Source organism: Platalea leucorodia (genome assembly GCF_965183815.1).
Source record: "Platalea leucorodia genome assembly, chromosome: 5".
NCBI classification, from domain to species: domain Eukaryota; kingdom Metazoa; phylum Chordata; class Aves; order Pelecaniformes; family Threskiornithidae; genus Platalea; species Platalea leucorodia.
In genome coordinates this window covers 19,465,659-19,487,035 of record NC_138827.1, presented here as the reverse complement: position 1 = coordinate 19,487,035, position 21,377 = coordinate 19,465,659, and the positions used below count along the sequence as shown (strand labels likewise).

General features: G+C 35.1%; 1 pseudogene across 1 annotated transcript in view; it reads right to left on the bottom strand.

The window, feature by feature from the left end:
* LOC309591649 (sorting nexin-29-like) overlaps positions 1 to 21,377 on the bottom strand; it is a 129,986-nt pseudogene that overhangs the window by 83,903 nt on the left and 24,706 nt on the right. Inside the window, exons 10-12 of the transcript in view lie at positions 16,147 to 16,210; positions 13,919 to 14,047; positions 2,957 to 3,039 (exon numbers count right to left, since the gene is read on the bottom strand). The product of the transcript in view is annotated as a sorting nexin-29-like (transcript). The remainder of the gene's footprint in view (positions 1 to 2,956; positions 3,040 to 13,918; positions 14,048 to 16,146; positions 16,211 to 21,377) is intronic.

The window sequence follows — 21,377 nt, the reverse complement described above, 5'->3', positions numbered from 1 at the left end:
ATTCTGAACTTGACACAGTTCTGACTCTTGGGCAATTTATTTACAATCACATTTGCTGAGTGTTTTTTTGATGTTTTTTTTTTTTAAGTCACTGCAAGGCAAAGTATTATGCTGAGTTTCATTTATTTTAGGAAACTATTTAAAAGCCATACTCAATAGCATCTGATCTGATTATTGCAGAAACCATGTAGATTCTTCTCTATTTATAGTCACAAAAATAACAGCAGAAGCTCAAATTATTTTGACTCTTTCAAAATAGTTTCACAGAAAGTCCAAACACATAGTGTTCTAAAATCCACAATACATTTAAGACTTTTGTTTTGATACCATTTGGAATAAGATCAATCATCACTGAAATTACTCATTGTGATAACACAGGGCAGCAGTGAAATTAGTTGTATGCAACAGTTTATGCCTCCCTGATGAAGACAATTTCCTAACATTACAGCAAAAGAGGACAGCTAGGAGTTTTCCAAGTCTAAACAGATCAGAACTCTATGTCCCTGTCTACATGGTAAGGCTAGTTAGAAGTCAGGAACCTTAACCTATGAGTGTGTAAATTAATATGTAAGAAACCAACAAGAATTTCAACTTAAAAGCAGAGAAAACAGAAGTTTCTTCATCCTATTTTCTTCACAAAATTGTCACAATCTCAGAACACAGTAATAAAACAGGTCTTGTAAATATACTCTGTAATCCTTGTAAGCATGTAAACTAATTAAGAACAAAATTACTTAAGACAAGTTATTATGGTCACTTTAAGCTATACCACAACTGGAATTCAATAACTTGCTTTAGGTTACACAATCATATATGTACTGAAAAGTACAAATAGCTCTTTCTAATAATGCAAATATTCTTCATTATGAAGGCTCACATCTGAAAAACATGAATGCCTACGATGAGACACTGCAAGTTAGGTATATAAACCATGGGTGCAATAGTTTCTATAAATCTTGTAAAAGAAAAAACGTTTTTTTGTTTCACTCTCCTTTTTTGAAGTGTATCTAAACATACTAGTTCTCAGGGATTATTTACATGCTTAAGTACTTTTTTGAGTCAGAGGGCCCAGTACTAAAAATTTCACATAAATCTCCAATGGCAGCTAAGAAAAAAACCCAGTATTTAGTTTTATAAAAATACAATGTGTGAAATTATAATATAAGAAAAATTATTACAGATAGTACATGTAGCTGAAATTTATTCTCGTCACTAATGATAAATATTACAGAAAATTACTGTGGATCAATTAAATATCCTTTGAGCATAAAGCATACATGTATTCATTTTTAGAAATGTTGGTACTGTTCCATCACCCTTTTTCATCTATAAAATCTGACCATCCTACTCAGTTTCTATTCTTATCACTCACTAATTTGCATAATTTTAACATGGCAGAATATAGCTAGCCTAGGAATATTTTTTTTCTTTTCCTATAATTACACTCATCATGGAAACTGTCAGTATCTAATGAAGGATAATTTCTGCTATTATAAGAAGCTTAAGCGATGGTTTTTGTGAATAATTCTTAATATGAATCACTACAATCCAGCAAAGTCGGAAGTAAAAACGTGTGCTCACTAACAAAAATCCTTTTAAGGATGAATGAAGTTTTTAAACTGCAGATAAGTATAGTGACTAGCCCTTAAGAGCAGAATTAATGTAGTATTCATTCATACAGTCACTTATATGACCACAATATTGACAATTAAAAAAAAAAGGAAAGACAGGTGGTGCCAATTTCTGAAAAGCCACCTCATCTCTCAGAACACCTTCTGTAGTCAGTGGAAATACAGGTCCCACCAGAAGATGATTCAGAATCAAGACTCCAATTCATCCCGTCATGGAGACTTCTATCACCACTGACCACTGAAGAAAAACAGGTAACACTGCTGATAACTTAACTCGTTATCTTTCAGATATAAAATCTGCTCATTACAGTCAGAGCAACTTAGCAAAGAAAGTGAAACATCTGGTCTTAATACAGAGTCTGTTTCAAACAGTCTGCAGATACTGATCTCCAAAACAACACTAACAGTACAATCTAGAGATACTAAATTTTCTCTCCTCAAAATAATTATTCTTATGTTCCAATATCGCATTAATTCACAGATTATTTTTTAAATTAAATTTTCATCTGATAGCTTTTTCTGGAAAGTTTCTTATTGAAAAAAAGTAAAACCACCTCATCTACCAGAAAACACTCTGTAAAAATAAGTACAAAAATCTACTTCCATATTTTTCTCAAAAGAAAAAGATATCAAATATGTTATTTTCACTATTGGGAGATATTACTCTGCCATGGTTGGAAGAGATGAATAGGGCTTATAATTATCCCTTGCTAACCCCACTTTCATGTAAATTATTTCATTTGTTTTGGCGAAGACTCAGCAAGGAAAGCAAAGACTTCTTGATTGTTTCTACTCAGCAGTAATTTGATAGTATGCCATCACATAACATTCTTTGTTTGATATCAATCTGCATTACAAAACCGTTCACACAACAGCAAATAGCCCAGTCAGAGATGCATCAGGGACAGTTCTCATAGAAACAGAACTGTTCTCTTTTCAAATGCTGATATTTTCCAACAGAGGGAGGGCTGATGTCATACTGGGTAGCATGTGGAAGCATGAACCATGTCCCCAGCTACACTAGGACTGTTTTGTGTGGCTGAAGTGTTGGTTATGGACCAGGGTTTGCACAGGATTGGGTGGCTGGTTATCTACAGAGATCCATTCCAGGATCAATCAGGAAAAAAAAAAAGCAGATTCTTGTAAACCAGAGACGTGGCTGTTCACTGGTTATTCTTTCATTGTCAGTTTTTATACAAGTCCAGGAGTCACTTCCATCATTGGGTTACTATACCTATGCCTCCAATAAACTGTCTCAATGGTAGCATACAGAAAAACAAACCCTGTGCATGGATTCTTTTTTTTACCCTTCATTTTATCCTTACCTTCCACTGTTTGACCCTCTCTTCTGAGCATCTGGACAGCTCCTACATACTTCTTAAGTTGCACTTTTAGCACCTCATTTTCTCTGTTGATAAAAAGAACAGAATAAATAAATATTATTGTTTTCTCAAAATAGAGGAAAGCCCATTTCAATGCAAACAAACATACTATCTGTAATAATAAGATTTATCTAAGTTGTTTCATCAAGATGAAAAAAAATAGTCACTTACACATTAAGTAACACATCAACAGCAGAGTACCAGGAAAACTAGTTTTCCAGGGCCACAGAAACACATCAGGGAAACAGATTATCTCAAACAAAAACTTTTCATTAATTGTTTAGTTTAGATTTTTCTATACTATGCTACATTGATGGCAGAAAAATTATACAGTCTATCTAAATCAACAGTCGATTAAAAAAATAAGGATGGGATACTAGACAAGGAAATACAGAATAGCCAATATAAAATTAGATAATCATTTTACTAGTTGTCCAAGTATTTAAAGTCAAGCAAATAAAAATTCAGCTTTAGAAACAGACTTTATTGTTTTAAGAAAATGCCAGCACTTCAGCAACAACATTCAAGGTAAAAGTTTTCCACATACCATTCCTAAATGAAAACCATAAGAGAAGAAATTAAGTTAATCCCTTTGACTGTTACATTTCAGCACCTGTGCCTGTCTCATTTGTCTTTGGAAAGTACAAGTACTCAAACCAGGTGCTATCATAGTTCCACCTAGCAACATTAAGCACCTTAGTTTGTATTTGGGGGGAAATTAAAAGTATTCTAGCCAACTGAATTTTAAACAGCTGACAAAAAGCTGACAAATTGCATGTCTGAAAATTCAATTCTCTGTCTAAGCCCATTCAGTTAACCAAGTATGACAGAAGTGTTTATACATAAGAAACATAATTAAAATGTGTTGCAAGAGAGTGAATTCACACAACTTTTACTGTTCTTTAAGAAAATATCAGGGTAGAAGTACATAGGTGCCACAGGTGCAGCACATAACATCACACACAAGAAACCCACAACTGGTTAGAGGGAAGAGAGAACATGGGCAGGTCAAAATCATGCCAGAGTAGTGGTACAAGCTCTAGGAATGATGAAACCCTAGACATGTAACAGATTACAGAAAGCTGTAAACAGATTATACACAAAAAGCTAGGCATTTTATTTATGGTAATTCATTTAAGAATGAGAAGTATTCAGAAACACATGCAAATATGTTTGATGGTCCTTATCACTCTCTCTCTATATACATACACACACAATACATATATATTATATATACACACACACAAAAAAAAAAAAAACTGTTTCTGTGAGCAATGCCATATTTATATATAAAAACCCTAGACTGGTACTATATTCATATTTCTATGGATTTCAAATCAGTTTTCTGAATGATGTAACCTCAATTTTATTCAGCCCTTTAGTAGCAGGTTGCTAAATAATTTAGAACAAACTATTGATTACCCAACTATCAATTTTTAACAAAGTCCTTGATGATTTTGTGCTTTTTATGATATTTTTCATTTCCTAGACTACAAAGAACAAGTCAATTTTTCCATCAGAGATGGATGCTGATATTCAGATTAAGGGGAAAAAAAATCAGAAACACAGTTTAATTCTATATACTATATTAAAACAAGTCTAAATAATTCATTCATGAAAAAAAAATTATATGACAGCTAGACAAAAAGATTTCTCACCAGAAGTGTAAATATGTCTGCATGGAAATAACTATACAATTACAATATATTAAGTTTTAAGGATTCTCATGAAATAATCATACACCATCTCATTTCTACATTTGAGAATAGGCTCAGTGCTTTCTGTCTGTGCTGAGACAGCATAAAAAAAAAAAAGCCATTTTTTACTATTGTGCCTATTGACTTAAAATTGATACAGTACAGATGAACTTCAGAAAGACTTTTATTCACTTAAGGTTTTTGATACAAGACTGAAATTCAAAGCAGAATACTGTGGCCCAGTCACAATTTCCTAATATGCCTCTTGATCACCTTATTACTTCTCATTCTTTGACATCTCTTTCTCATTACTACTATTTAGCTAGATCCCAAAGAGGGGCCATCCCGACCTATGTGAATCTATATAGATCTTTTTATCAGAGCATGTTTAAAAAAAATTTAGCAAGCACTCACTAAAAAGTCTTTAATGACTTCAAGAGGCATTATATCAGATATTCATAGCAAGTATTTTATAGGAGGAGAAATTCCTGTATAGGAGTTAAGGGTCAGATTTTCAGAAATTCTTGTCCAGCTGACCCAACAGTACTACCTATTATTAAGGATGTTAAATACTTCTATATGAAGGCCCGAGCTCTACTTTTGCCACTTTTCCAAACTTTACCATCTAACTTGAAGCCAAACTGTTAGCCTGTTATGAGACTAGTGATAAAAGCAATGCTTTCAGCATCTTTTGATGCGCTCCAAACAATTTCACATTCTGTGCTGAAGAATAAGTGACAAGACTGTAAGTACAAGTTGAAGGGCATAGAGAAAAAAAAAGAAAGAAAAAAAAAAAAATCAGGCTGACATTCACGGGAAAACAAAGACAGAGAACTAAGCCACTAAAAGCACACCCATCTCCAAAACCTCAATTATAACAAATTTCCCTGCCTGGTCACTTCTCCCATGTTGACAAGTAGCTGAAAGACAGAGTGATAATATGTCATTTCACTCTGCATCAGCTCAGTGATAAAGGATGACAATCTAGTACTCCTACAAATTACTCTTTTTGTTCGAATGGCACAGGTCTAGTGTGTGTTGTTGATTAAGCTTTATATCATTGGTGATTACTCATGCAGAACCACGATACAAGACATACTTTTCTTTGGTTGTTTGATTATAAAACTAGAAAACTGCACATTAAGAGCTACACTGAAAAAAATGCTAAGGTTTGAAATCCAATCACACAAAAAAATGGATTTAAAGCATCCTATGAAACTAGAATTTAACTCTTCCCCAAGTCTCTTTATGATTTATTATTATTTGGGTACACATAAGAAGCAGATTAGCAGAACATCTTTGAAGTCTTATGTCTTCAAGACAAAGAAAAAACCATATACATTTCCCCACTTTTTTTTCCTTAAGACAAATACAAAGTTAGTTGCTGATAGAGCAGATTAATTTCCAAAATCTCTCCAAACGTATGACTAGAGAAATAGAAACGCATTTAAATACAGCAACTTATAAATGCCACACATCTATAACAGCAGGATAAATTTTATTCCATCTGAAGCTTTTTCAAGCAACTCTATGAGTTTCTCCATAGTTCTGTGACTATTCTCCAAAGAAAATCACATAAAGATATTTCCAGGTTCCATAAACACTTTATTTATCAGCTAATGCAGTAAGGATCAACCATTTTTACCAGAGCATATTTTATTCTATAGCACTTTTATCCAGTGAAATTACTTAAGATGCAATTAAACTATGTAGTTAGCTTTTTGCTTTAGTACTTTTCCGAAGATAAATCAGAGTATTACAAAATCATGTGCATCCACTCTCAGCCATTAACAGTGTCTTTGCTTAAAACCAGAGGAAAAATACAATACTAATTATGGTAATGAATCAGTACATAACAACAACTGTAAGGAAAGAGAAGAGGAATGTTAAGCACCAAAACCTTAAATGCTGATACATGAGTAACTTGTATCCATTTTCTAAAATGGAAGATACCACCTCATAAAATCCCTAAAATCATAAGTATTTCTATTGTCAGACACACTTCAAAATTCACCAGGAAGCCACTGTATGTATTCACAAATTATAGGAAAAATCTTAAGGATCCTACTTAACTCCTGTACTGAAACCAAAGTCAGAAAAAGGAAAATCATTCAGTAAATTTCTTTCAAGAGTATGCATATGGTCAGGGCTTGTTTATACAGCAATATTTGACTGGCAATGCTAGCGTAAGGTATCCTTTTCGCCAAAGCTATGAAACGAAACATTAGTAGTAAAGGATTTACTTTTCAATGGCAATATTTAGTGACATTGATCATACTAATGCAGAAGCAAAATATTGTTTTACTGAAAAGAAATTTTCTTTAAGTATTCATGAATTGTACACAGCCACAGAACACCTTAGCAACAACAAACTTGCTTATTTATTATCTTTTTTTGAAAATGATCTGGAATGACAAGGAATGATCAATTATATAATAAATGTAAGTTGTCAAATACCTTCAATTCCCTGCCTAATTTTGAAGCAAAAATAATTATACTTCCTCTCCATTTTATTATTTAGAAATTAGCATTTCAGGAAACCCTGCCTAAAAGAAAATCAAAACTACTGTAAGAATGATAATTTTTTTTTAGCAGCATAAAACAAGTTCATATTTTGGGAAACATATACCTGACTTTTATGTATGTAATGAATGAAAAGATAGCATGCAATATTACTGATAAATGTATAGCCTCACCAACAAGTTAATTCATGCCAGGAAAAGTAGTTACTGTTCCCTAAGGGCTCTCATATCGAGAGGATGAATGTAACAGGATAACAAGCAGCATGTTCTCACATCAAAAGGAGGACAGCATGGAAGAGAGCTACTGTTCTTATGGAACACAGCAGCGGATCAGCCCCCCTGCTGTGACTTTTGCTGTATTCTTGGAGAAGGGCCAGGACCCTGCAGGTGAACTCTCCCCCACCTTCCTTGTGCTATAGCATCTGTTTTAAAAACTATCATTATGGGGGAACAAGGGGAGTTGAAGGAGGTTGGTTATTTTCCAGTAACGTCCACAAAGTTTCTGTGACGGATAGTTATGCTTATTGAAGCATGTATACATACACCAAGCACAGTTAAGATCTACTATGCAAGTCAAATTAGATGCATCTTATGTTCCTCAAAATAAGATTTCTGGCTGTTACTACAAATGAATACCAGTAAGAAAGTGTTTTATAAAAGCTGACTTCCAAAAATTTTATTAAAACATTAAAGAGCAATATACCTTTAAGTTATGATTTTTGTTGCAGAGGAAGAGGCCTTATAGGACTTATTTTCCTATACCTTAACAGAAAACAAAACAAAACAAACGACCACACAACTGCTTCTTGAAAGAGATACAAAAATTCCTCTAGGGCTTCTGTAAAATGAGCATGGTAAGAAAAGAATTTGAAAAAGAATAGTTTCTCACATCTCTCAACTATAGTGGCCTGAAGCATACTGTAATTAAGTTTCTGGCACAAACATCAGATACTAACAAGTGCTTTCTGTGGAGCTTACTCCTAAAACGTGTCTTATTTCTAAATTCAGGCTTACCAAAAAAAAAAAAAAAAAAAAAAAAAAAAAAATCCAACAGATGTCTATGTCTTGATAAAAACTCAGCGTTTTAGAAAACACTATAAAGGTACCAAATCTCCAAATAATAAAAAAATTGCATGAATCTTGAGAATATATTGAAATAAACAGTGTACTGCAAGAATATGTAGAATCTATATACAGACATTGGGCTAGATGACTTCCAGAGATGCTGTCCTGGTTTCAGCTGGGATAGAGTTAATTTTCTTCTTAGTTGCAGGTATAGTGCTGTGTTTGGATTTAGGATGAGAATAATGTTGATAGCACACTGATGTTTTAGTTGCTGCTAAGTAGTGCCTACACTAGTCAAGGACTTTTCAGCTTCCCGTGCTCTGCCATGTGCACAGGGGGGCTGGGAGGGGGCACAGCCAGGACAGCTGACCATGACTGGCCAAAGGAATATCCCATACCCTATGATGTCATGCTCAGTATATAAACTGGGGGAGCTGGCCAGGGGGCAGTGATCGCTGCTCGGGGACGTGCTGGGCATTGATTGGCGGGTGGTGAGCAATTGTACAGTGTATCACTTGCTTATTATATTATTATTATTATTACTACTATTCCATTTTATTTTACTTCAATTATTAAACTGTTCTTATCTCAACCCATGAGTTTTCTCCCTTTTACCTTTCTGATTCTCTCCCCCATCCCACCGGCGTTGGGGGGTTAGCAAGCCGCTGTGTGGTGCTTAGTTGCTGGCTGGGGTTAAACCATGACAGATGCCTTCCAACCTGAATTATCCTGTGATCCCACTATTAGGAGGTGCGAGATCACAATTAACTGTAATCATATGTGCCCTAAATGAAGTAAGAAAAATGAGAACTATTACTCATAGAAGTGGAAGCTGAACTATATACAATATAAAGAGATTATATTTTTTTTGTGTGTGTGTGTGTGTGTGTGTGTATATATACACACACATATATATAAAACCAATCTCTGAAAAAAACTGTAACAAGGAAAAATGTGATAAATGTAACTGCTTGTCATGAAAGAGAAACACCACGTGCATGATAAACTGAAAACTATTCTCATGATAGCTTCACAACATAGACTGCGTTCAAATCTTAATTATGAAAGGTCTCTATCTTAGCATTGATATCATATCTGAAAAAGCAAAAAATGGCTTTGTGGATAAGAAATATGAGGAAGTTGTTTATCTTATGAAATAACATCTCACTCTTTTTATAAAATGTTTTTGTAACTTGTGACATGTCACCAATTAACTAAGCAGGAAAAAAAAAAATCATTGCATATAGGAATATTCAAATTAGTTTTCACAAGCAGGGACAAGAGATATTTTTTCCTCTCTCTAAGAAGCTGCCTAAGGTAGGTGATGCAATCATTTCAAGATGCATAACACATCATTTCACCCATCACTGAAGTGCTATGGCTCTGAATGAAGTGTTGTAAAACAGATTAATATAAAATGCCAAATCCAAAAGCAACGTGGCTTAAATAATACAGACACTAGATAAGAGGAGGCAGATTAGGTTACAGAATGTACAGTAAACAGAAGGTACATAACAGTGTAAGATAAAGTATAGTCAAATTCTCATCCCCCATTTCCCTACACAGTGCATTATCATCTTCTCTTTCTATCTGCTTTTCTTGCTACAAAGCCTGTCCTTTGTAAAATGCTTTCCTCCAACATTTCTGAATATAGTCTAAGAATATGCAATCTGAGATTATCCAATTTCACAGTCAACTTCAATAAATTTCTTTGCCTCGCAAAGGGATGTAATAGTATTCCATACAGAAAAAAGAATCTCAGTTAAAAAACTTCAGCATTGCCAAGAAGCCACTGGCACAATATGTCCATGCAATTTGAGAAAGGCTTATTGACCAGGGAGGCGGGGGGAGAAAACCAACAAAAAAACAGCTTACAAAATGATACTAGAGAGTCTATTTAGTCTATTTTATCAGAAGGATAGGAAATAGGTTGAATGCTGAGACTGATCATTTTGAAACAATATCATAACTGTTATGAAAGAGCTATTCAAATACTTCACATGGAATAATGAGATTCCACTACTTGAAACTAAAATGACCTAAGAATTTTCCATTTTTCAAAGAGAACTTGGGAAACTCAGGAAAATTTCTCTAAGTAAGCTAGCATTTTGTCTAGGAAACCAAAGACTCTTCAGAGAGTTTAGGAGACCAGCTGAATAAATCAATTTTGCAGATATCCAGAAGTAATCATTTCAACACTGACTGATGTGTCACTGAAATTTGTGTTCTCAAACCCTTCAGGAAGATATTTATGTCAAATTCTTCACAAGAGCTTTGGGGACACACATAAATATCAGCTCTCATAATCTGAAGCATATTCGTTCATCAAATTATAATAGTCAGATTGTTACTGAATGATTTTCCTTGCCTTAAGATGTTCAGAATATTACAATTGAGGAAATTTTTCTACTCCAGTCATGTGATCAATTGTTTTCAAGGTGAACAGTGAAATTTCACTCTTACAAAATATCTGGAACTTAATTTCCTCTCACTCATTATGCAGCACTTACGAAGTATTTCCAAAATTTTTGTTATTTCAAATTCTTCAAATTATTCAGCTTGCCAAAATTCCTGGTTTAAAAATATAATTTATTAAAATAATTTTACTACTCTTACTATTGCAGCAGCATCACCTGTAGCGTACAAAGTGAATGAACAAAATGAAAAAAATGTAGAAGAAAAACCTATATTCCAAAATAACTATATGCAAAGTTTCTTATGTGCTGGAAAATGAGTTGCAATGAATCATTAAAGAAATGCATCCAAAGTCCAAAATAACTGCTGACACAAGAATTTACTGTACCTAGGCAGCTCCTAGCACTGTGTTTATCACGTGATAAGGTAAACCGACTTTCAGAAGAACAATCAACACAACATACCCAGTCTCCGTAGCAATAAGAGAAATTAAACAAACTTGTTTAAAACTAACAAGTTAGTCTAAGTGAGCATCTCTTTAGATCTTGTTATAAAAGCTCTTTATCTATTCTTTAAAAAGGTACGTGCATGACAAATATCTGATTCACCCACATGTCACTGCAAATTCTAAAACTGTGGGGGAAGTGAGTCAAAGAAATATGAATATACAATTCCTAGAACCTGAAATGTGAATATTAAATGATGAAGCAGTTGCATTGTCTCAATTGCCCTACATCACGTGAATGTCAAACTCACTTATGCGTATCTCTCCCTCCCTCAAACTGAGTAGTTTGGTTTGATGTGTCATCAGAAGCAGAATTAGTAAAATTAGTAACGTTCTAAATACTTTTTTTTTTTAAATATTTATCGTTTTCAGGTACTAGTTATGCTATGCAATAAAAAGCTTATAGGAATCCCAGCTGTGGTACTTCACGATTGACACTGAGCATGCTGCCTGCGCATGCAGAAAACACACACTTCTCTGTGATAAGGCACAGATTACTAACCTTATTTAACATTTGGGATAGGTTTATTGTTTACTATACATGTGAATCATCCCCAAGATCTTAGGCATCATAGATTACTCTAGAGCTTATTTAGAATGGTAAGAAAGAAGGAAATCACACTATTACAGCAGTATTTACCTTCAAAAGTCTTTCTTAAGCTAAATCACATTTAGACAAGGGGAGGGTTAAAATTCTTTTCTTTCAGCATCGCTGTGGCACAAAGTCAAGCTGGAGGCAAGTCACTACCAGGGCCAATGTTGTTTAACACCTTCATTAATGACCTGGATGCTGGGACAGAGTGCACCCTCAGCAAGTTCACAGACAATACCAAACCGGGGAGCAGCTGATACACTGGATGGTTGTGCTGTCATTCAGAGGGACCTGGACAGGCTGGAGAATTGGATTCAGGTGAATGCCTTGAAGTTCAACAAGGGGAAATGCAAAGTCCTGCATCTGGGGAGGAATAGCCCTAGGCATCCATACATGCTGGGGGCTGCAAAGCAGCTCTACGGAGAAGGATCTCAGAGTCCTGGTGGACAACAAGCTGACCACGAGCCAGCAATGCACCCTTCGTGGCAAAGAAAGCCAACAGCATCTTGCACCGCATTAGGAAGAGCATTGCCGATGGGTCACTGCCAACAACATTGCCCAGAGGGGTTGTGGAGTCTCCAGCTGTGGAGGTATTCAAAACCTGACTGGAAATGGTCCTGAGCAACCTCTTCCAGCTGACCTTCCTTGAGCTAGGGGGAAGCAGTTGCACCACTTCAGAAATTGGTACTGTTGATACTGTTTGGCAACAACTGTTGCTTATGATACAGTGGTTGATAAAGTGGTGAGCCATGAAAACCTGACAACAGGACAAAAAAAAACCTATCAGCCCAAGGAAAAGAAAGTCATGCTTAAATAATCAGATAGAAGGAAAATAGATCGGATGGAAATGTCGCTGAAGAGGATGGATAATCCATTCTTTACTGATTACATACATGATGGTACATACGGAAGGGTATCTGTGTCAGCAGCAGCTGACACTGACATATTCTATTTAAGAAAGTAATAAATAAAGACACAAATATTCCTGCTCAATTTAACTGACACTAGGACCACTCAGCACAATTTCTACTGACTGAAGTAAGAACTTCCTGGGAGGAGAGGGGTCCCCACACTAATCTCAGTGTGGAACTATATAGGGCATCCACCAGAGGAAATACTGTAGAGTAATATTAAAATGAAATAGTCTCCAAAACAAGTCCTCACTGGCTCCAGATCTGAGAATCTCAACAATCTACCTTGTGTATTTTTGAAAAAAATCTGTTTTACACATGCACCAAAGCAGTCATTCCCACTATTAGAATGAGCATTTTATTATTCTAGGACAGCAACATCAATCTGTTCACAATAAACATTGACATAGTGTTTCTGTTCCCCTCCCCACCCCTTTATATTTAAAAGCTGTATCAGATTTGAGGTTTGGAAAATACTGTTTGCAGACAGTGCTAGATACATTAGCAACATTAAGAATATCATATATCCAATAGAAGTAAAAAAAACAAAAAACAACAACAACAACAAAAAAAAAACACACACACAAAAAAAAAAAAAAAAAAAAAAAAAAAAAAAAACCAGGACCTTGATATTGTGGTTTGTTCCAGATTGGGCAGACAGCTATACCAAGAATGTCCCAAATATCAAGTAAAATAAAAATGAATTAAAAAAGAAAAAAAGGGAGAGGGATTAGAACTGGACAAAGTAGATATATGAAAAAAGTCTTCTTACATTTACCTTACACATACATGTATTCCTTTGTATCTAGTCTCATTATGTAACTGCTGCTATTTTTATGGCTTATATTTCTTAATATAGTCTAATTACATTTTAAAATTAAACTTGATGTTGTCATAAGTTCAGCTCACTAATATTCTTTCCTCTGGAGCTGTTAACAGTGATTTTACTAATATTTTAAACTCTCACTGTTAACACTTAACAAAACAAAAACCACAAACCCACTAAATTTGTCAGAAAATCTTCCAAAGGTTTTTTTCAGCTTAAATTCAACTAAAGACCATGGGATTTTTAGTCCAAAATCACTTATGTTCTTCTGACAACTAAACTACTTGGAAATTATATTTTTCATGCATGCAGGATTTTTTATTCCTGTGTTCCACTGCTGTTACTTTTCATAACACTTTTAATGCTTCTTACCTTGCCGAGGCTTGGACTTCCGTGGCATGTCGCTCTTCCCGTTCTGCTACTTTCCTTCTCCAGTTGTCCGCTTGCTGCATTAGCGCTGCAGAATTCTCCATCTCTCCATCAAGCAGATTTCTCAGAGATCTGGAAGAAGACAGCAGCCTTTGTTAGAACACTGCAAACACTACCTAGTAATTAGAGTATACTCTACAAATCACAGAGTAGGTTGCCTGAATGATACATAGAATCATAGAATCATTTAAGTTGGAAAAGACCTTTAAGATCATCGAGTCCAACCGTTAACCCAGCACTGCCAAGTCCACCATGTTGCTAAGCACCACATCTACACATCTTTTTAAATATCTCCACGGCTGGGAACTCAACTGCTTCCCTGGGCAGCGGGTTCCGGTGCCTGACTACCCTTTCAGTGAAGAAGTTTTTCCTAATATCCAGCCTAAACCTTCCCTGGTGCAGCCTGAGCCCATTTCCTCTTGTCCTATCGCTTGTTACTTGGGAGAAGAGACCAACTCCCCCCTTGCTACAGCCTCCTTTCAGGTAGTTGTAGAGAGCGATAAGGCTCCCCTCAGCCTCCTCTTCTCCAGACTAAACAACCCCAGCTCCCTCAGCCTCTCCTCATAAGACTTGTGCTCTAGACCCTTCACCAGCTTCGTTGCCCTTCTTTGGACACTCTCCAGCACCTCAATGTCCTTCTTGTATTGAGGGGCCCAAAACTGAACACAGTACTCGAGGTGCAGCCTCACCAGTGCCAAGTACAGGGGGATGATCACTTCCCTGGTCCTGCTGGCCACACTATTCCTGATACAAGCCAGGATGCTGTTGGCCTTCTTGGCCACCTGGCCACATTGCTGGCTCATATTCAGCTGGCTGTCGACCAGCACCCCTAGGTCCTTTTCCACTGGGAAGCTCTCCAGCCACTCTTCCCCAAGCCTGTAGCGTTGCATGGGGTTGTTGTGACCAAAGTGCAGGACCCGGCACTTAGCCTTGTTGAACCTCATGTAGTTGGCCTCAGTCCATCAATCCAGCCTGTCCAGATCCCTCTCATCCTAAAATTTCATTATTCAATGTAATAAATTCACCTGATTTGGTTATACAAAGATATGAAAAGCTACAAGGAAAAAGGACCCAATCAAAACAGTTGTAAGTGCTTACAGTTAATTTATATTACAATCTCATCAACGTGCCCGAAGCACAATCTGTTATGGTATCTACTGTACCACCATGCAGAAAGAATTTATTATAGAAAACATCTTATAATCTGGTTTCGGTTCTTCAGTGCAAGTCCATACATCTCAGGAATAATCTGTAAGCAACATATTTACTAGTAAGAGCAGGAGACAGGTAGGGGTCTTGTCTCTACTGAGAGTACTGCCATAGACCTTTGTGTAAAACCTCTGATGAGATAGCAAAGGTCAGCATGATGCATAATGGTAAAACTCAAAGCATCCTGGTCCTGCCAAAAAACACAAAGCTGAATGGGGTAATAACTTGCGATTATGGGAGTGGGGAGGATAAGAGGCAGAAAAATGTGATCAGTTGGTAGTCTTGACATTAAAAAAACCAAACCAAAACAAAAATTAAAATAGCGATAGAAAAATGTAAATTACCAAAATAGCCCTACTACAGCACAACAACAGTATGTCTTAAATATATTTGTATTTTCATTCATCTAATGATGTGTTCCAATAGACTAAATAAATACAAAGTAGGTTTGACAGAATTTTAAATAAGTGACTTATCATTTTTACATTTACATTATCATTTTGCCCCAAGTGAACATAAAGACACCCACAAATGACAGCCACTTTCAGTGTAACATTGTTATCCATCCTACATCACTTCTGCACCGGAAGGGGAAAAAAGGAAATTTTCTGAATATTTGTAAAAGGACAGACTTTTACTCATTTGGAAAGCTGTCTTAAGTGATCTTAAGAATCTTTTGGCTATAAGTTTTGGTTTTGAAAAAACTACAACTGGCAAAAGCTCCCAAGATACAGAGAGTTATATGTGATTAGAATTCAAAGGAAAAAGTTGACCTGTGAAGATTACTCTTCAGTATCAACAGTTGAATATTGAAGTATTAAGCTTACCTTTCACAGAAAAATAATATATACATCAAAAACATTACATAAAGATTATGCATAGCTTTACACAAAGGACAGCTTGTATTAGAGAACAGATTTTTTTAAAATTATTGTGCCTCTTGACTAGAAAAAGAAAACTACCTATTCTGTTCTGCCAATTCATCCTTTCTATTCATCATGGCCACAATAGCTTGACAATGTTCATCTAAAGAGAAGGGACAAAAAAGATTAATTTCTTTGTGTATTTTTCCCTATTTCAGATCTAAAAGTCATGTACCTAGTGGCACCAATTCAGCAACATGCTTAAGATGATGCCAACATCATTTGCCATTCAGCAAAACACATAAAAATGCTCTTAATCTCACCATTAATTTGAGCAATCTTTCAAAAAAGGTATTATTAACACAGAATCAGAAGTATTGATCAAATCGAATTAGTCTGCATCTGGTTTTAATACAAATGTTTACAAGTTTACCTGTGGCTGCAGCTGTTTTGTTTTAATCGCAGACGTACGCGACAATGCACCTTTTCACTACATGCGTATTAATGAGATACACTGTTACTTGTTTAACTTCTTTAAATTGCTTGTTTTCCTTGCTATAAATTCTGACACAGGAAATATAACTATTACAGTGAGACCAGAGTAGAGATAATGTCATTGCTTCTTCATGGCATTTCTTCTCAGGCTCAGTCTTAAAGACTGTCTTAAAGATGATGGGATTTCTGAATCTTGTAATTTCCTATAAAAACTTTTTTATTTCCTATAAATACCTTAAAAAATACTTTCTGTCATTACATCAAGAATAATTAAAAAAAAATGACAGAATTTTAGAATTTTTGAAGACTTCTTTAGGGTTAGGTTTAACAGTGATAGCAGAGTAGCCAAATACCATACAGAAAAGTGTCAGCTCAAAGTGCTGACTCACCTAGAGTCCTTCTGCTACTATAAAGGTTTTGCCATATAACTGTACAGCTGTACTATTACTATTTACTATAAAGTTACAGAAAAATATTTGGACTTAATCATCTAAACTAAAACAGATTCTGACTTCCAGATCTTGCATGAATACATGAAATACAACAGGTCTTCAAAGATTTGAATGGCTTCTAGCAAACATCAGGATGGATACGTGTCCTAACCTAGATTTTTTTTTTTTAATTTCATTAACAATTTCACATATGTTAATCAATAATTTTATGAGAGCTTCTGCAGGGGCATAATTATATTAAAACATCCCTCCCAACAGTTAAATGAAATGCTCCTATGTTTATATATAATAAATCAGCCAATTCTGTTCTGCAAATATTCAAAGCAGATGTCAGCAAATTTTTTGTGCTTTTACTGGACACATATTAAAAGAACTGGTATTAATTTCTTCAAGTAAGCAAAGCCATTGGACAACTTTTTTCCCCTTTACACTCAGTTCACTGATTTACCCATGTCTTGCGTAATATTTGGTATAGTTACAGAAATTTTTGCCAGTTGAAAATAAAACTTAACATTGTCCTGTGGACCAGATTAAGTCTGCCAAACTCTAGTAGTGGACAAAATGTGAAAGTTTTTACTATGTCAATCAAATGTATCAGTCAGTGCGGACACTACAATTCCAGTCTGGCATTGGTAATCTGCTGGTAAATCCCCACTTGCAGGATTTGGCAGGGTTCTCATATCACTTCAAATCAGCCAATCCAAATTCTTCATGCTAGAATTTTTCCAAAACATTTCTGCTTCTTTGGCCATGGAGAAAGTAGACAATTATTTTCCTACCCATCCCACATTACAGCTTGAGAACTAGTTGACATTAGCAAGAAACATTTCAGTAGGTCATTAGAGGGATTTTGCACTCCATTAATTCAGCACAGAAAGAATAATTATTTTTCTACAGTAACTTAGCATCTTTATGAGTTCTCTATACAGCTGTCAAAAAATAAAAAATCTAAATCTTGTAGAAAAGCCAAAAGTTAAATTTGTGGGTATTAAATACTAACACACATTAAGAAAAAACAAACAAACAAACAAAAAAAAACCACAAAAAAACAAAAACAAAAACAACAAAAAACAAAACAAAACAACACAACACAACAAACCTGGAGACTTCTGCTTTCTCCCTCAATAATATTGCTCACATTCAAAACCAAAGCTGTGATTACATGGCTATTTTAATCAGTCTTCCTAAGGCTGTGCTTTCAGCAAAAAGGACATCCCAGCTTGCCTTACCCATCATTGCTACCACCTCCCTTGTTCTGGCACTGGTGTTTATACACACGCAGTGTCCTAGCAGGAACTGATCCAGCTCAAAATTGTCGGGTTTTTTTCTGCTGGGCTACTTTTCAGACAACTAGTTGCCAGGTGATCTTACTGCTGAGTTTAATACTGTTGCTGGCACAAGGCATATAGCAGAAAGCAGTCACAGCAGAACAGAATATCTTTTTAGTCAATAAGGATGAGGAATAAAAGGTGGAATACCCTTTTTGGCAAAAGTAACGTTCCTATTGCATTGATGTGACCAGGTAACCACTGCGATTTACATAGCAACTGTAAAAAAACTTAGAATGGAAAGATTATATATGACAAAATATGCTGTGCTCCATTATTTTCATGACTATTTTTCAAAAGATGGTCTATAATAGCTTCTATTGACTAGCATTTATTCGGGGGGGGGGGACCACCAAACCCTATATTCTGAGATTTAAGTATTATATTTAGCTATAAAATATCAAACTTGAGGATCATGAAACTCAACACACTATTAACATTCTTTTGGTCATCATGAGACACTGCCACTTTGAGGGCAGATTGGAAAGGTTGGGGGTTTTGAGGTTTTTTTATTTGGTTATTTTGTGGTTTGTTGGTGGGGGGTTTTGGCAGTGGAAAATTGGTGGGTTGTAACAGTCCGGAAAAAAATAATATGTAGTGTTGTGGAAATGGACCACAATCCATCAGCCTATCTGTGAAATAAAAAATTGTTCTAAGGATGAGGAAAATAGAATAATCCAATAAGTGTTCAAGCCTTGTACAAGTGTACAACACAAGTAAAAAACATCCATAATAAGCTTTCAGTACAGTAACACTATAACAAAATAAAGATCTTTAAAGTTGAATTCAGAATCCTCCTCAAGAAAGCACCAAGACAATGGCATTTTAAATATTTCAAGAGTGTCATTAAAGTATGATAATGCACAATCTGAGTTAGTTGCTATTATTTCTCTGACTCTGAATAAATTAAAGCTGTCACTACTCAGACAAGTTATTGTAGCGGTGGCTCTGCACTTATGCTGGGGTGACTACTCTACAATAATTGCCTGTATGCGTACTCAGTCTGTTTAAATGTGTACTGATTTATTAACATTTAAACAGTGAAGCTATTATAAATTGTCTCAATTTTTCCAGTTTTACCATCCTATTCAAATTGCAACCTTAACTTGCCTAATAACTTAATCTGCTTTCCCTCATTCCACCCAGAATCTTCTACATGAGTAGAGAGTTGAAATCCCATCTTCTCTCACTCCCCTCTGCAACACAGACATAAATAAGCAGACCATGAAAGTAAGATTCTGTTAAAGACCATGGTTTGCATAAAAGGAGAAGAAAAATTCCTCTTGAAATAAAAGATGTTAAAATGCTTTTTATTTCCATTTGCCTCATTTTTCTGAGAGTTCTGGAATTGACAATACTGTAGAGACACAGCAAAGCAGAAACTCCAAATTTTGTTATCACATATAGGACAAAAATCAATGCTTAATTTAGGACCACAAAAGCAAACACACTTGATACTCAGTATTTCTTGCTAATTTAGTTCAACAATGGATAGCAGTGAAGATGTGGAAGAAAGCATCAACACAAACAACGAGTCTGGGCTAAGAGCCCAGGGTTCCAAGAAGGCTTGTACAGCCTGTGCTTACCCTAGCAGCAATATTGCTTCATTGCTATACGTATGCTATTTCTTCTTGAAGTGATGGGTATTGAGGAGTCATATTTTCTATCAATTACTCAAAACAAACACAAGAACTATATAGCTTATTATCAACACTTCTTTAACCTCCCCATCCACAGTGAATATAAAGGAGTCAAACATTCATTAGTGTAATTAAATAAATAAAAAGTTACCAAGAAAAAAAAAAATCAGAAACTTTAATTTAATGATCTTTTGATGCAAGTAACTGAATAGAACTAAAAGGACACCATCCTATTTAATTCAGGCATAACCTTCAAAACTTTCAAAAATCATAATTTCTTACTCTCATTTATGCTCCTCGAAAAAATTTTAGCAGCATGTCAGAACAGTCAGCTGAATGCAAAGTAAATCCAGTATCATACACTGTGGCAGGTTCACTTCAAATCTGCCAGAACATCCTCATTTCATAAGCCTTTGTCTGTGTGTTATGCTTGCCTCTGAGATCAGTGTATGATCATAACCTAATTTTTTCAGCAGACTTATGTCTCATTCATTGTGTGGGTTAGAAAAAGGAATAAATAAAAAAAAAAAAAAATCAGGGCTGTAGCAGCAACGATAAATCTGGCATTTTCTGACTTCTGGACTTCACAACCTCAATCTTTCTCCCCCTCTTTTTTTTTTTTTTTTTTTTTTTTTTTTAAATAAAACAGTGGGAGGATGGCCAAGTATACCCACTTCAGAAAACTGTTTGATGTTAGAGTTTATGTCCTACTTCTGAACTGCTTTGTACTTGATATGTCATTTACATTCTGTAAAGTAACATTAATGGAAAGAGATACACCACTGTTATTAAGGATCAGCATTCAGCACCAACATATCTAAAATTCAAGTGATAACCAGAGTTTCATGAAGACAGATATAATAAGATAACTAGTTAAGTCTTTAAAATTATGTAACCTTAAGAGATATTTTTGCATCAACTTCTTAAAAAAAGGATTCCCATGTGCAAACCAATAATTCCAAATGAGGTCTTTCTTTATCAGTAAAAAAAGATAACAAAAAAAAAAAATCAAGGAATGTGCTAATTAAACTTTTCATATTAAACCTTACTTTTTAAAACACCAAACATTATCCTTTTTTTGTTGAAATTACTCTGTAGTGCCTAATTACTAATAAAGCAAATATTTGCTCTAAAACATTTTTTAATTCAGTGGCATACTACATGCAAAATCTAGATTCTATAAAGTTTTTATAAGGTCACATTCAGAGCATGAAATCTACAAAAAAGTGCCATGCTTTAAGAAACACCTGTCAATTTCCCAGCAACCTCCAGAAAAGTCATAAGTTTCACAACTTTTTTGCTGTTTAGCCAAAGATTGGATAAGTATGATTTGCAATCACCTGTTATGAAAAATGAGCTGTAAGTGAAATCATCTCTCAGTGTACACAGGGTCATGCAGCACTCCTCTGCAATCC